This window comes from Hordeum vulgare, chromosome 4H, assembly GCF_904849725.1.
Source record: "Hordeum vulgare subsp. vulgare chromosome 4H, MorexV3_pseudomolecules_assembly, whole genome shotgun sequence".
Lineage (NCBI taxonomy): Eukaryota > Viridiplantae > Streptophyta > Magnoliopsida > Poales > Poaceae > Hordeum > Hordeum vulgare.
The window spans coordinates 455,587,352-455,602,348 of NC_058521.1; positions in this window are offsets into that span (position 1 = coordinate 455,587,352).

A 14,997-nucleotide genomic window follows, 5' to 3' on the forward strand; every position below is an offset into this window, starting at 1 on the left:
ATGATGATGATGAAGAAGCCCTCCAACTCCAAAGTCCCCTCCGACACGGCGCCGGGAAGGGTCTCCAGATGAGACCTCGCGGAAACGGAAGCTTGCGACGGTGGAAAAGTATTTTTGAGGCTCCCCTGATTTTTTGCGGAATATTTGGGAATATATAGGCCAAGGATCTAGGTCAGGGGGCGGCCAGGGAGGCCACAAGCCCTGCCACCGCCGCCTCCCCCTTGGTGGCGGAATGGGGGCTTGTGGGCTCCCTGGAGCCCAACTGGCTTGGCCCAAAGGCCCCCTGATCTTCTTCCGTTCGGGAAAAAATCATTTCGGGGTTTTTCTTCCGTTTGGACTCCGTTCCAAAATCAGATCTTAAAAGAGTCAAAAACACGGAAAAAACAGGAACTGGCACTTGGCATTGAATTAATAAGTTAGTCCCAAAAAGATATAAAAGGTACATAAAACATCCAAAGAAGACAAGATAACAACGTGAAACCATCAAAAATTATATATACGTTTGAGACGTATCAAAACCAAAGTATCCGGTCCCCTGAGTTGCAGAAGTTTGAGCGTGCGAGTGGCCAAGCGATGTGTTCTTACGTGCCGCGATCTTTATGAGGATTTTTATTACTAGGTGGAGAATGCAGGCCTTACCGCATTTGTTGAAGATAAGTGTCCACAATACCTCCTCCTCACTAATATTTTCGTGCAAAGCTTTAACTTCTATCCAAGGAAGAACCCTCCTATGGTTGAGTTCAAGTTATATGATATCCCCAGAGCATGTCACTTCAGGATTTTTGCAATGTCTGCAAATTACCTTATGTTGGGGATATTCATGAACCTCGTCCACGGGACTTGGAGGCTTTCATAGATACTATTGTTGTAGGAGAGGAGAGAGGAGTGTCTTGTGCTAGAGTTGCTAGCATACATTTTCCCGTGCTTCGGTACTTCTCATTATTCGTGGGAAAATGTTTGATTGGTCGTGGGAAAGCTGGAGCTCTTAGCTCCCCGGATCTTGCGGTTTTGCACGAAGCCCTTTATAATGATAAAACTTATAGCTTGGGCGCTATAGTAGCTCAACGGTTGAACACGAACCGTACTAAAGGCGTTGTTTATGGAGGTATCTGTGCTATCCGTCTTGCTAGACACTTTGAGATACCTATTAGACTGCACGAGGAAGAAGAGATTCTTCTTCCTGAGAGATATCTAGATTATGATAGCATGGTTCGCCATGACTTTCTAGATAAAGATATAAATAAGAGGATGATTTATAACCTGGTATTTAGTCAGGGTACTCGTGAGACTATTACATTGCCTGCTCCTTCTTTGTTCATACTTCATCTAGGCAGGTACATTATTATGCCCTCGTACATCTACGCATATTGGGGCATAGCACCACCACAGGCGCCCGTGCCCGAGCCACCAGTCGAGTACCAGATGCCAGTTTATCAGTGGGAGCCAGAGGAGCTCACACAGCAGTGGCACCCTCAGTACACTCCGGAGTACCCCGGAGAGAGTTACTTCCCAACTTGGGAGTAGACCAACTTAGGCCAAAAGCCTAAGCTTGGGGGAGTACGTGTTTCTCACCGACTTTATATTCATGCTCACACTTTCACTTTGTTAGTCGGTGTTCACACTTTGCCACTATATCATCCATACTAGTTTATTTCTTTTTCTCGCTTTCTTCTCGTGTGTTTGTTTAGATTGAGAAAACCCAAAAATATTTCCCGTTCTTCTTTTGCTAGTTGGGAGCTTTCCCGTGTAAAAAGTTTTCTTTTTCTTTGGGTCAAGGTAGAAGACCTTGGTTACAATGTTTACTGTCTCTCGCATGCATATCTGTTTATCTATCAAAGAGCCATATTACTTTCTTTTCTCCTTTGTGTTTGCTTGCAGATTCTAGCTTAGTCCAATGCACGAACACTCTTATTATTGTTCACATCATTCGGTCGTGCAAGTGAAAGGCAATAATGACGATATATTATGAAGTGACTGAGCCTGGAAAAGCTAGTATGAACTCGATCTATTTTGTTTTTGTAAATATGACTAGCTCATTGTTCCTAATTCAGCTTTGTTATGAGAGAAACATGTTTGCAATGACAACTTAGAGACCATAGTTTCTGATGCCATGCTTAATTAGCTAGGAGTTTATAATGGTTTGTCTTGGATGCCAACATGAATTTCAAGATGATTATGATGTAGTATGATAGGATGGTATCCTCCTTTGAATGATTCAAGTGGCTTGACTTGGCGTATGTTTACGCATGTAGTTGAAACAAAATCAACATAGCCTCTATGATATTCATGTTTATGGTGATTTATGTCCTAGTCATGCTTGCAATCAATGTTGGTTAATCTCAATGCATCTTGATGACTGTTGTCGCTCTCTAGTTGGTCGCTTCCTAGTCTTTTGCTAGCCTTCACTTATACTAAGCGGGAATACTGCCTGTGCATCCACTTCCATAAACCCAACGTTGTTCCATGTGAGTCCACCATACCTACCTATATGCGGTATCCACCTGCCGTTCCAAGTAAATTTGTATGTGCCACTCTCTAAACCTTCAAGTAATAATCTGCTTTGCATGCCCGAACCGCTCATGTGGTGACAAGGGGTGGTCAGTATCTTCCATGCTAGGTGTGTTATCCTTGATACGTGTTTATTCACTATCACTCACAAGAAAGGGGCCGGTAATTGGAATGCCCAGTTTCATGCTGAAATCGAAAAGATAATTGCAAAAAAAACTCCCCCTGGATTGTTGTTGGTATGGACGGCACCCAAGGATTCGGCTAGCCGTGGTGTGTGATTGATCGGTGGTGGGGGAGTCAAAACTTTACTTTTCTGTTTGGGAACCGCCTATAGTATGTGTAGCATGGAAGATGGTGAAAACTCTTGGTCATCGCGTTGACAATGAAAGCATGCCACCCAAAATTATTTATCTCTGTCTTCAAAGCTTGAGCTTTGGCACCTTTGCAAATCAATGCTTCCCTCTGCGAAGGGCCTATCTATTTACATTTCTGTTGAGTCATCCTCTTCTTTCAAAAAGCACCAATTAGAGATCACCTCCGTCATTTTTATGCTTTGCTTTTAATTGTTATTGAGTATGAGTATGACTGGATCTTCTTTGCCATGAATTACAATGTTCAGTCAGCCCTTGGTCTTTGAAGGTGCTCTGCATTTATGTTTTGCGGTCTCAGAAAGAGCTAGCGAGATACCATCTGTTCATATTGCTTCATGATTGTTTTGATTGAAGTGTTGACGTATGAAACTTATTATTATTGCTCGCTAGTTGATTATGCCTTTGATATGAGTACATCTTGAGACCTAAATGTCATTTCTTATGTGGTTAGCTTATGATCTTGCTAAAAATCTGAATATGAGTTAGACATAATTGCAACAACAAGATCAAACAGAGTTCGTAAAAGTTTTTCTTCTGTCTCTTTCAGTTTCTCAACTGAATTGCTTGAGGACAAGCAAGGCTTTAAGCTTTGGGGAGTTGATACGTCTTCGTCGTATCTACTTTTCCAAACTCTTTTGCCCTTGTTTTGGACTCTAATTTGCATGATTTGAATGGAACTAACCCGGACTAACGCTGTTTTCAGCAGAATTGCCATGGTGTTGTTTTTGTGCAGAAATAAAAGTTCTCGGAATGACCTGGAAATTTACGAGGTTTTTTTGTGGAATATATAAAAAATACTGGCGCAAGAATCAACCGGAGGGGTGGAGCGAGGAGCCCACAAGCCCAGAAGGCGCGGCCAGGGGCTTGTGGCGCCCTCGGGGCTCCGCCGCCTCCAACTCCAGCTCTATTTAGTCCCTTTCGTCCAAAAAAAATCAAGGAGAGTTTTACGATACGGAGGCACCGCCACCACCTGTTCTTCCTTTGGAGGGTAGATCTGGAGTCCGTTCTGGGCTCCGGAGAGGGGAGATCGTCGCCATCGTCATCACCAACCTTCCTTTATCGCCAATTCCATGATGCTCTTCACCATTCGTGAGTAATCTCATCGTAGGCTTGTTGGACGGTGATGGGTTGGATGAGATCTATCATGTAATCGAGTTAGTTTTGATGGGGATTGATCCCTAGTATCCACTATGTTCTGAGATTGATGTTGCTACTACTTTGCCATGCTTAATGCTTGTCACTAGGGCCCGAGTGCCATGATTTCAGATGTGAACCTATAATGTTCTCGTCAATATATGTGTGTTATTGATCCTATCTTGCAAGTTGTAGTCACCTACTATGTGTTATGACCCGGCAACCCCGGAGTGACAATAGACGGAACCACTCCCAGAGATGACCATAGTATGAGGAGTTCATGTATTCACTATGTGCTAATGCTTTGTTCCGGTTCTCTATTAAAAGGAGAACCTTAATATCCCTTAGTTTCCATTAGGACCCCGCTGCCACGGGAGGGATGGACAATAGATGTCATGCAAGTTCTTTTCCATAAGCACGTATGACTATATACGGAATGTATGCCTACATTATATTGACGAACTGGAGCTAGTTATATATCTCCCCATGTTATAACTGTTACGTGATTAATGTCATCCGGCATAATTATCCATCACCGATCCAATGCCTACGAGTATTTTCGTACTGGTCCTTGCTACGTTACTTTGCCGCTACTGCTGTCACTGCTGCTACTGTTACCTCTACTGCTGTCATTGTTGTTACTTTTACCATTGCTATCGTTGCTATCACACTACTTTGCTACTGAAACTTTGCTACAGATACTAAGTCTTTCAGCTGTGGTTGAATTGACAACTCAACTGCTAATACTCGAGAATATTTTTTTGCTTCCCCTTGTGTCGAATCAACAAACTTGGGTTGAATACTCTACCCTAAAAAACTGTTGCGATCCCCTATACTTGTGGGTTATCAGGTATCCCTCTTAGTCGCCATGGGAAGGGGAAAAGGATGAAGAAGGCAAGATTTGCACAAGAATGGCGGAGCAGCGCGAGAGGAAGGCTGAAGGGAGAAGCGGTGTGGTGGTAGCTCCACCCCACGGATGTGGCGATTTTAAAGGCGCAACCGTAGTCCCCGAGGCATCGTGGGAAGTGGAGGCGACATGCGCTTCATCGTGCACCACCTGCCACACCTGGTTCGTGGGGGGTTATAGCTCACATCACCTTGTTCCCCCAACACGCCGTTCCGTGCGTGCCGCGGGCCGAGGAACAATCTTACGAGGGAAGGAAGGCGCAAGTGGGTGTCGTTTGTCAAGAGAGCAATGATGGCTGGCACTGCACGCACGCTTTATGTCAACTCACTCGAGGCGGTTCCCGACGCGTTGTAGGAAGGAGAAGGGCACCACGACCTGGCGGACACCACGTGTCGAGCCTGGCCCGCAGGCGGTTGGGGCCTGCGTTGCTTCGCCCCTCCCACCAGGCGAAGTCATGCACAATGCGGGCCGAGGGGATACTGTTGGGCCCCTGGAACCGGAGGTACCCAGGCCCGTTGGCCTGCATCCACAGGCGCGACACGCTACACATGCCTGGTTTGGCCCATCGGCAAGCTCAACAAGGAAGACCCTCGCGAGGGCCCTCGCCTCGTGAGGCAAGCGCTAGAGGATCGTCGCCAAGACCACGGGAAGGTCGCCCGCTGCAAGGACGCGTCCTAAGGCCACCCCTGAGGCTCTCGCAGGGCGGGATCATCAAGGGCGACCAGGCAGGGTCTCATGACACTACGCCTCCACATGGGTGATGCAGGCTACGCATGCGATGCAGGAGTGGTGCCAGCGGGCACGGACATGGAGGTTTCCACTTTCGTGCTAAGGAAGTGGGGCCAGGTTTCGGGCTCTCAAAGCAACCCCCAAAGGCTTCCCATTTGATGCAAGAGGACCAAGGCTGAGGGATCGACAAGGCATAGGTCACCCCGAGCCTACCGGTGCGTCATGGCGAAGGGCTTTAGCAAGCGAAGAACGTTTTTGTCATGTTGGACTACAGTCATGTCCCCTTTTCGAAATGGATGTTGCGGCAACCCTTCCCACCGAGTGTTTTGGGGGGGAAGAGGACCAATGCAAGTATAAAAGAGACGCCCGACCTCTATAGCTAGGGACCATCGTCTCCACAAGGGCAAGAACCCGGCTTTGTACTCGCCTTCCACCTCAAGAAATCCACACAAGCACAAGTAAGGTTTTACACCGCAAGGTGGCCTGAACCTCGGTAAACTGCACGTGTGTTCTTGTTTGCTTTCCTTACCTCGAGCCATCGGGGAGTTAGAGTGAAGAGAAGAGGTAGAATAGGGTAGGAGAACGAGCACATCCCAGAGTTCGAACCTTTCTGGGCCTGGGGAGCCCCGATTCCGACAGAATTTCCTAACGAAAGAATGATCAAATTCTTTTTTTTTTGTTTCTTGTAGACAAATGATAGATCAATTAGACTCGTCTACTTTACTACGAAGAGCCAAGCATTTGGCATCATCATTCATACCACACATATTCCAACATAATATGTTGCACGAAACATTCATCACAAAATTATGGGAAAGTATCAATTCAAAAGCAGCTAGAACAGAGCGATAACACCAGCCCCACAGTTAGTGGTTTGCCAACGCAACTGGATCAGCCTTGGCCTTGGATAGTAGTATCTCCTTGGTGATTTCCTCCTTTTGGACTCCACATTCCACTGTTGCCACATACTGTATGCGCTCAATAGTAGTTAGTGGTGGGATGCATTCAACTTCCATGTGAATCTCCTCAGAGTCCACCACTGCATCAGCAACTGCACGTGTATGACGGGGCACGACGTGGGACAACTTCTTTTTATGATCAGCCATTGAAGGTGCTTTAAAACCGTGAAATATGGTAGTTCTGACACTGTAGCGTACTTCTAAAACATCTAATGGTGCACATTTATGACCTCTTTTCCCGGAGGTATCAGTGTCTAGTTTAGCCTCTAATGCATTAGCCATGGAGGCATAATAACCATCCAGTTGCATGTCTGAAGAAGTAAAATCAAAAATATTTCCATACTCTACCATTCTACAGCTCATTTGATCCTCAAAAAAGTCCATGCAAATAGTCCAAACTTCTTTGGAACAAAACAAAGAAGTGGTGCCTGCTTCAAATGGAGATAAGGGGAATAAAATGTTGCATGCTGCACATACAAGCTGCTGCAGCCAGGATTGGACACCTTACAGAAATACCTTCCAAGCAAGCTCCAGTTGTTGACCAGCTCCTTCAATTCGAATAGTATGCACCCTGGTCTAGAACTGAACAAAGAAATCAAGCACTGAAGAATTGCAAGGAAGGTCCAGGATCACTTCATGAGAATTAACCTGCTGAAACGAGAAGTCCCCAGATTGCACCGTATTCAGCACTGCCTCTGCAGCCTCCTCCACCATTTGAACATGTTCGTTCCACACTCTGAGTCCATCATCATGTTCTGAATCAGCAGATTGGATACCGTCCATCATTGAAGGCCCCTCATACCCTGTGACCAGTCTATAATTGATCCCCTCATATTTCTCTGGCATGGGAGGAACAACAAGCCAAGCATCCCAACCTTCCTGTGCGGCTCGAGGTTGGGGAGCAGCCTCTCAAGCATTAGCTGCATTCTGCAGCTACCAAACTTGAGCATTGTGTTGAGATTGCTGCATGTCATTAGAAATGGTGGCTGGTCAGGATGCGGTGAATCTCCCATTGGAGGAACTTCATCCTCGGTGCTAACCTGACCCTCACTGGGATCCCTACCATTGAGAACATAAACAGGCACTGACCAAGATTTACCAGCTCCACTTACCTCACAGAGACGCTTAATAACCAAGCTAAAGGGAACCAGAGCAAACTCATTAATGAGTACACGAACAAGCACACGAGATTTATTGTAACTAGGCCTGTGACAAAACATACATTTACCAAAACAGGAGACAACCTTAATGGTGTAATGCTCTATTTGGTTATCTAGCGGAAACCCCAACAGCATCACCCGTGCATCACGTTATACTACCAGTCGGAGCAGATTAGGACCTTCATCATGACGCAACACATAAAAAGTTATAACCTCATCTAAAGCATGTTCTCCCATGTCAACCATCGCATCACGAACAAGACGATCTTGAAAATGAACCAACCCAACACAAAAAGGATAAATCTCGCCCTCGAGAGTCGCAACCCCATGATCCTCATCCAGGACTCGCCTAACCTCTACTAGTACTACTTCATGTTGTATATCTGGAGGGGAGAGAACAACAAATACCAGGGCATGCTGAGCATAGTCAAGAGGCGGATCATCGACGACCATCATATTGCGTTGAAGACAGCCATGGACACTTTGTTGGACGGTCGTCACCCCAGGGACGAACTAGTATGTCATCACCAAAATATTCGCCATGGAGGACTCCGCCGAATGTCGCGGGCTCGCTGGATTGCATAGGGTAAGCTCTTATTCGCAAGGTGGCGGGTTTGCGAGGCAGTCGGCGGACGGGCGACTTGATAGGTGATAGGACGTGAAGGAGGTGAAACATCCAGGAAAGAATGGGAAGGGTGCGCAGAAGAGGGGATGTTGTTAGGCTGGCCGTGGGGAGTATCATATAGTAGTATCATGCATATGATACTACTATATGATACTACCTTCATAGTGCATAATATCATAAACTAGTATCATAGATAACTTCATTTATTGACATGCATGACACATAGTAGCGTAGCATTTAACATGTTATGGTATCTACCTATGTTACTCTAACCCTCTCTCTCTTCTTTAATTGCCTGCCACATCAGCATATTTGCTATTCCCAAGTATATGATACTACCTTAGTTACTCCCACTATGACCAGCCTTATCCAAATTGCCATTAGGAAGCATATTAAGTTGTCGGTTTTTCCCGTGGCAATTCGGGTCATATTGTTTTGGCCTCCCACTAAGCCTAACCCCATTAATGCTAGCATTGGACTTGCGCACCTAGGTCTTGACTGGTTTGTTGACACGTCGGTAGTACTGCTAGCTCATATGACCCAACCGTGTGCAAATCTTGCCCATGAGCCCTATAGTGCATGCGGCACATAGATGACCGGACGATAAGCATTTTGTGCAACAGGGTTTGGGAACCAGAACTACATCATGATAAACACAAGTATAACCCAGTGATAAACAACGTGGAAAAATGATACTAGTGCATTTCTTAACAAGGTGACCAATACGATAGCAATGTTCACATCTATAGAGTTTCACATAGATAAAATCTTTAGAAGGGACCGACTTAATATTAGTGCATCGCATCACCTGAGCATTGTCATAGCCAACTTGCCAAAGATCCACGATCTCCTCAAGGGTTCTATCAGGAATTGAATCCCAATATTTACTCTCAAAGTTTGAACCTTCAAAAATATACTTCGGTCCGAAAAATGGGGCATACCCAGCAGCGTAGCAGGAAAACTAACAAAAAAACAAACCCACTTGCCAATAGACTCCACCAGATTAGGAGATACCAAATTATCCCGAAAACCAAATTTTGCCAATACCGAAGAACTGGAAGAATCATGGGAAGCACTATTATGTAAGAAGTTGAGATCTGGACGAATGGCCACTCGTGTTTTTTCGGCAATCTCAGGTAGATCATGATCTGAATGCCATTTGCAATCCTCATAAGCAGAATCGACGTAAGTTTTGAACAAACAGAAATGTCAAACAAAATGCGTCCAGATGCGATCCTTTGAGCCATAGATAAAATGACCCACATTATTTGAAGCCACCAAAAACCTAAAGTTGCGGCGCCCTAATTGAATGACCTTGAAACCGAGGGCAAAACTACCGATCCAGCATTGTAAAGCATTTCCCACACCCTCCACGTTGATAGGAAAAGAAGCCGAGGAAAAAGTGACCACCAAGAAAAAATCCTTGGCTCCTGCCGAAGGGGTGAAATGAACCAAAGATCTAAACTTCGAACGAACCTGTTTCTCCACCTTGAGTCGAGGGGCAACCCAAAGCAAGAGATTAGCCATCTAGGTGGAGATGGCAGAGAAGGATTGGATGGGATGGGGGAGATCACACACGACGCCATGGCTGTCGGGAGGGCTGGGTGTGAGGAGGCGGGAGAGGCATCATCTAATAAAAAACTGAATATGGCCTCCGTTGGAGTCCTCGCACTTCAGGGTGTTTGAGAACCGGATGATCAAAACATGGTCTTTCAACGGGCTCCTCTGAGACAATGTCGGTGCCCATCCAATCCTACCGTTCTTCTACATCTCGTAGCACCGCCCGTCCAGAGTCACCACGTTGTCCAACCAAGCCAGAGCCCATAATGACTTGTGGCTGTGCAGGTAAGCCTCTGGTCTTGAAATATCCATCCATTTCTTTGTTCCTGGGTGAAGCTTTCCGCAAGATGTCATGGCGCTTCCCCATGCATCCCGGGTCCTCCGCTGGTTTCCCCAGGGAGCCCATCTGAACCGTCCTTCACCAAGAGGTATATTGCATTCTAAGGTCTTGCAAGTCTTGAAGTCTTCCGGTCTTGATTATTAAGTTCTCACATCACTCATGATAAACATTCAACTAAACCCCGTCTACTAGGAGCATAGCAAAAATAACGTACCGGTTAAACTAACAAGGGTTTAGGGATGCCTATCATATCATACTACTTAAGAACCAAAATTTCCAAGTACCTACTTGCATGCAATGGGTGAAGAAGGTTGAAACTAAATAAAACCATAGGTAAAAAAAATATATGATCAATATGAACTTGCCTGGTATTACTTGATAAAGATAGTCACTCTCATAATCCTGATAATTCTACTCGACACACTCCGAGCAATCTATCGTAAACGAATAGCATTCAATAAACATCCATGCCAAAATGAAGAACCAAAAGAACATAAGAACAAAACATATATTGGTGCAAAATAACAACATACTAAGTTTTAATAATAAAAAAGGTTCTAAGTGTGTTGTAAAGTGAAGCTGGATGAATGAGATCAAAAGAGTTAATCGATGATGAACTATTGCTTTATACGCCTAGGGTGGAGATACTATGAAAGACGATCCCAAGTATGCAGAGAGCAAAATGAGTGACAAATAGCATAGGGCATAAGAATTCATTTGCAAAAAAAATACTTGAAATGGAGCACTACAACGCAAGTTATAGCGAATTGAAGTATGAATAGAATTTGAATTCCATAAAGGTCAAAATTATTTGAATTGGATCATGGTTGTTATGAATAGAAAGTACATAACACAAATGTTTAGGGGCAAAAGGAATCAAGGGAAAAAGTGTTACTGTTTGCAAGGTATGATCAAACGAAGGTTCGAATTCAAATTTGGATCGCTCAAATTTGAAAGATTCAAAGGTTGAAACTAATGAAGCTACTGCAAATGGGAGGTCAATATGAACATGTAGAAAAAAGAATTACTAGATTTCGAATAACGGATCAAAAGATATAAGTAATTCAATATGGCATTGAATGTAGTTAGAACGCGGTGTGGCAACACTACTGTGGACTAGAGGAATAATGACTATGATCGAAATTATATGTTAGAAAGATAACACTAATTGATACGAACAAAAAGATTATTTTGATACGAATCCAATGCAAATTGATTCATCTAAAACGGAGTTACGGATAAAAAGATATGATCAAAAGAAATTTAAATATGAATTTGAACAAATTTCGAAATTTGAAAATTTCGAAAAGTTGGGTTGATAGGTTCTCTCGATAGGTGAGGTCAAGACTAAAATCTACGCGCTCGTTTCATCTAATTTGAGTGAACGAGTAAAAAATTATGGCTATTTGAAAAATCAGGGCCAAGCTATTTTATGTAAGAAAAAATGTTGTCTAAAATAATTCTAGTACTAATGTATAAGTACGAAGACTAATTAATAATCGAGTTACTGTACCGTATACTAGTCTAAGAATAATAAACTACAGAAGTATAAAAGAAAATTACTAAAAGAACACATTTAAAATGCACAGAAGAGATAATTCCCAAGAGGAGATGACTTCGAAAAATTCCGCCGAAAAGAAGAGAATATTTTTTATTTAATAAATCTAGTTAAACCAAAAGATTGATTTAACTCGGAGTAGATGATTTTTGGATGCTTCTATAGATCTATATTTATAGGTGAAAGGAAGGCCTAAAGGTTAGTAGATAGGCAATGTGGGACTAAACATATACGTAATGTTGAGAAAAGAAAGAAACAAAGCGTGGCATGGGCCAAGGCCCCACGAGGCAATTCGGCCAGCCTTTTTTCACTCGGATGAACAGCGTCCGAGTGAGCAGTGTTTTTTAAAAAAAAAATAGCGAAAAAAATATAAACGAAATTAGGAGGATATTTTATATAGGCATATTATATATCAAAAATTTTAGGATAAAATTTCCTATAACATGAACATATTTTCAAGACCAAATAAAATACTTTAAAAAAACTATTTTTTTGCAATAACTATAAGATGAAAAGGAATTTGAATTTCAAATAAATCGCGAATACTTAAATTTGAATCAAGACATTGTCTCTGATTTTGGAGTGTCATTTTCCTCCTCTCATTTGATTTTTTTATCAGAGGGTTTTCAAAATATTCAAACTTAAAATTGAAAAGGGATTCAAAATAGAAAATTTTGGCAAAGTCATTTTATTCCCTCTCATTATTTTTTTAAAAGATTCAGATTCCACTCAATTTCAAACAATCAATCACATATCATTAAAAAAAATTCCTAATTATTTTTTTGTTATAACATTCCAAAATTTATAATTTTGGAATGTTACGAACTACCATACTTAAAATGAATCTCATCCTGGAGATTCGAAGAGGCTAGAAAGAAAAGGTTAGGGTTTTCGATGTCTTCTAACAAATCCAATCTCCTACAAAGTGGGGTGCTACCACACTTAAAATGATAGTTACCGGCCCCTCAAATTTAAACAATCCTCTCGGGTCTTGGCATCTCGCTCCTCACATTCTTCATGGTAACTCCTTTGGTGGTGATCTCCGTTATACTCATAATGCTTTCCATCAAAATCGAGTGCTCTTTCGTTGATATAAGCTTCTTCCGGCACTGGGTCTTCTTAACTCACAAGTCTCGTGACCATTCTAAATAACCTATCAATGATTCTCATGGTGGTCTACCATTTGTGGTTATCCAGCAGTGAGAAGGGTCTTGGTTTCATCCTCGCCGTAAAATTTCCTACGTGCGACAACAAATGCCACGTACATGGGGCTTTCATCATACCATTCTAAGGCTTAAACAAAAGCTTCAAAAAACATCGTCTCTCGCTATGGATAAGTCTCTCAGATTTACCATTCTGAATAGCAAGAGAATGATAAGAGTAAGTCGTCATGGTGGCCAAGCCATGTCGCACTGAAATCATTACCTTGTATAAGGCTTAGTGAATCTCGTATTCTAACACTTGGGCGTACTCACAAGCATTGCAGAATTTCTCTTGTATACGAACGAAGTTCGGATAAATCCAATGATTCTGCAAGTTGAACAAACATCTATCGTTTCTTCACCACTCTCAGGTTTCTGAATGCTCCTAAGAAAGCGTTTGTTGATCCATCATAGCTTATTCCTTCATTCTCTTGGGATTACCTTCATGAAAATCTCGGGATGCATCCTTGGTACAGATTCTACTCTTTGAAATAATTTTTCATTCCATCGTTCTCTTTACCCTTAGGTATTGGTTCCTCATAATCATTCCTTCATTTCATCCTCATTCTATTCTTAAAATTCCAACTTCATAAGTACTGTGTTACAAATGTCGTCACCCACATAGTTTGATATGATCCAACATTTCCTTCAATTGTATTCAGTGGATCTGGCTCCTTGGTATGCATGGTACATTCCTACTCCTTGGATCTTGTGGGTTTACCGATTACTACCACACTTAAAATGAAATATATTCATGCCTCCATAGACCATTTTTTCTCATATCCTCAAAAGTGAACAGAGATCTTTGTACATGGAGCAACAACTCTTACAATTCAACTTAGGAAAACATGACACAATAAATTACCATTGATTCATGAGGTTATTACAATCTCAGAGACTTCCGTTACAAAATTTAACTCCATAATCTCATGAAGACAAGAGGGCTTCATGTTACACTTATTGTCATTGTTAAAACTTACTACTCCATTCTAGCTTTCTTCCCCTGTGGATAGTTACAAGCATAATGTCCTGCTTCCTTGCAACGATAACAAATGAGTTCCGTCAAGTCTCGGGGCTTCTTGGTGTTTGCTTTTACTCCTTGGGTTTCCTGCTTCCTTCTTGGGCACATATTGATGTAGTGGACCAATTCCTTACACTTGAAACATCTGATATGACTCAGGTCTTTATGTGTAGGGATTTGACTCTGGCTGGTGTACTATCTCTTCTTTCCGGACTCCTTCATTCTGGCCAGTTCTTCTATTTCAAGTGGATCAAACTCCATTTCTTCTGTCGGGAAGTCCCCCAGATATTTATGGCTTTCCTTCGTGGAATCCTTTGAAAAATGTTCTTCTTCTCCACATGAGTAACATGCATTGGAGAAAAATCTGGTTAGGCCTTGTCCATCAGGGTCTTCAATATTTTCCTTCATCACATGTTCTTCTGAAGTCTTCTTCTTGAGTGTTTCCTTCATTGCTTCTTTCTGATGCTTGACAACTTGTTGCACCTTGGGGTAAATGTGACACTGAGCTGGGTAGTGGGTCGTTCCTTCACACAAGAAACAAGTCACCTGACTAGTTGGGCATTCCTCTATTGGGTGAATTTCTTCAAAATGAGGGCATCCATCCTTGTGTTCTTCCTGGGTGTGTCCTATTTCTCCATAGATCTTGCATGCACAAGGCTTCTTCATCGGGCTATCTTTGCACTTTTGAATCAGACGTGATCTCAATAGTGTCTTCTTGAATTCGTCCCAGGTTTCTGCTCCACTAAATCCTTGTATGGCATGATGCATTTACCACCAGATAGTATAACCTTGGGTAAAGTACTGAAGAGCGTGTGCCACTTCATACTTCCTTGAAATCAAATTGCTCCCAAAGTGGTTCTCCATGTTCTGAATCCATATTTCAGCTTCCAGCTGGGTCGTTGGTCCAGAGATTACAAGTCCAG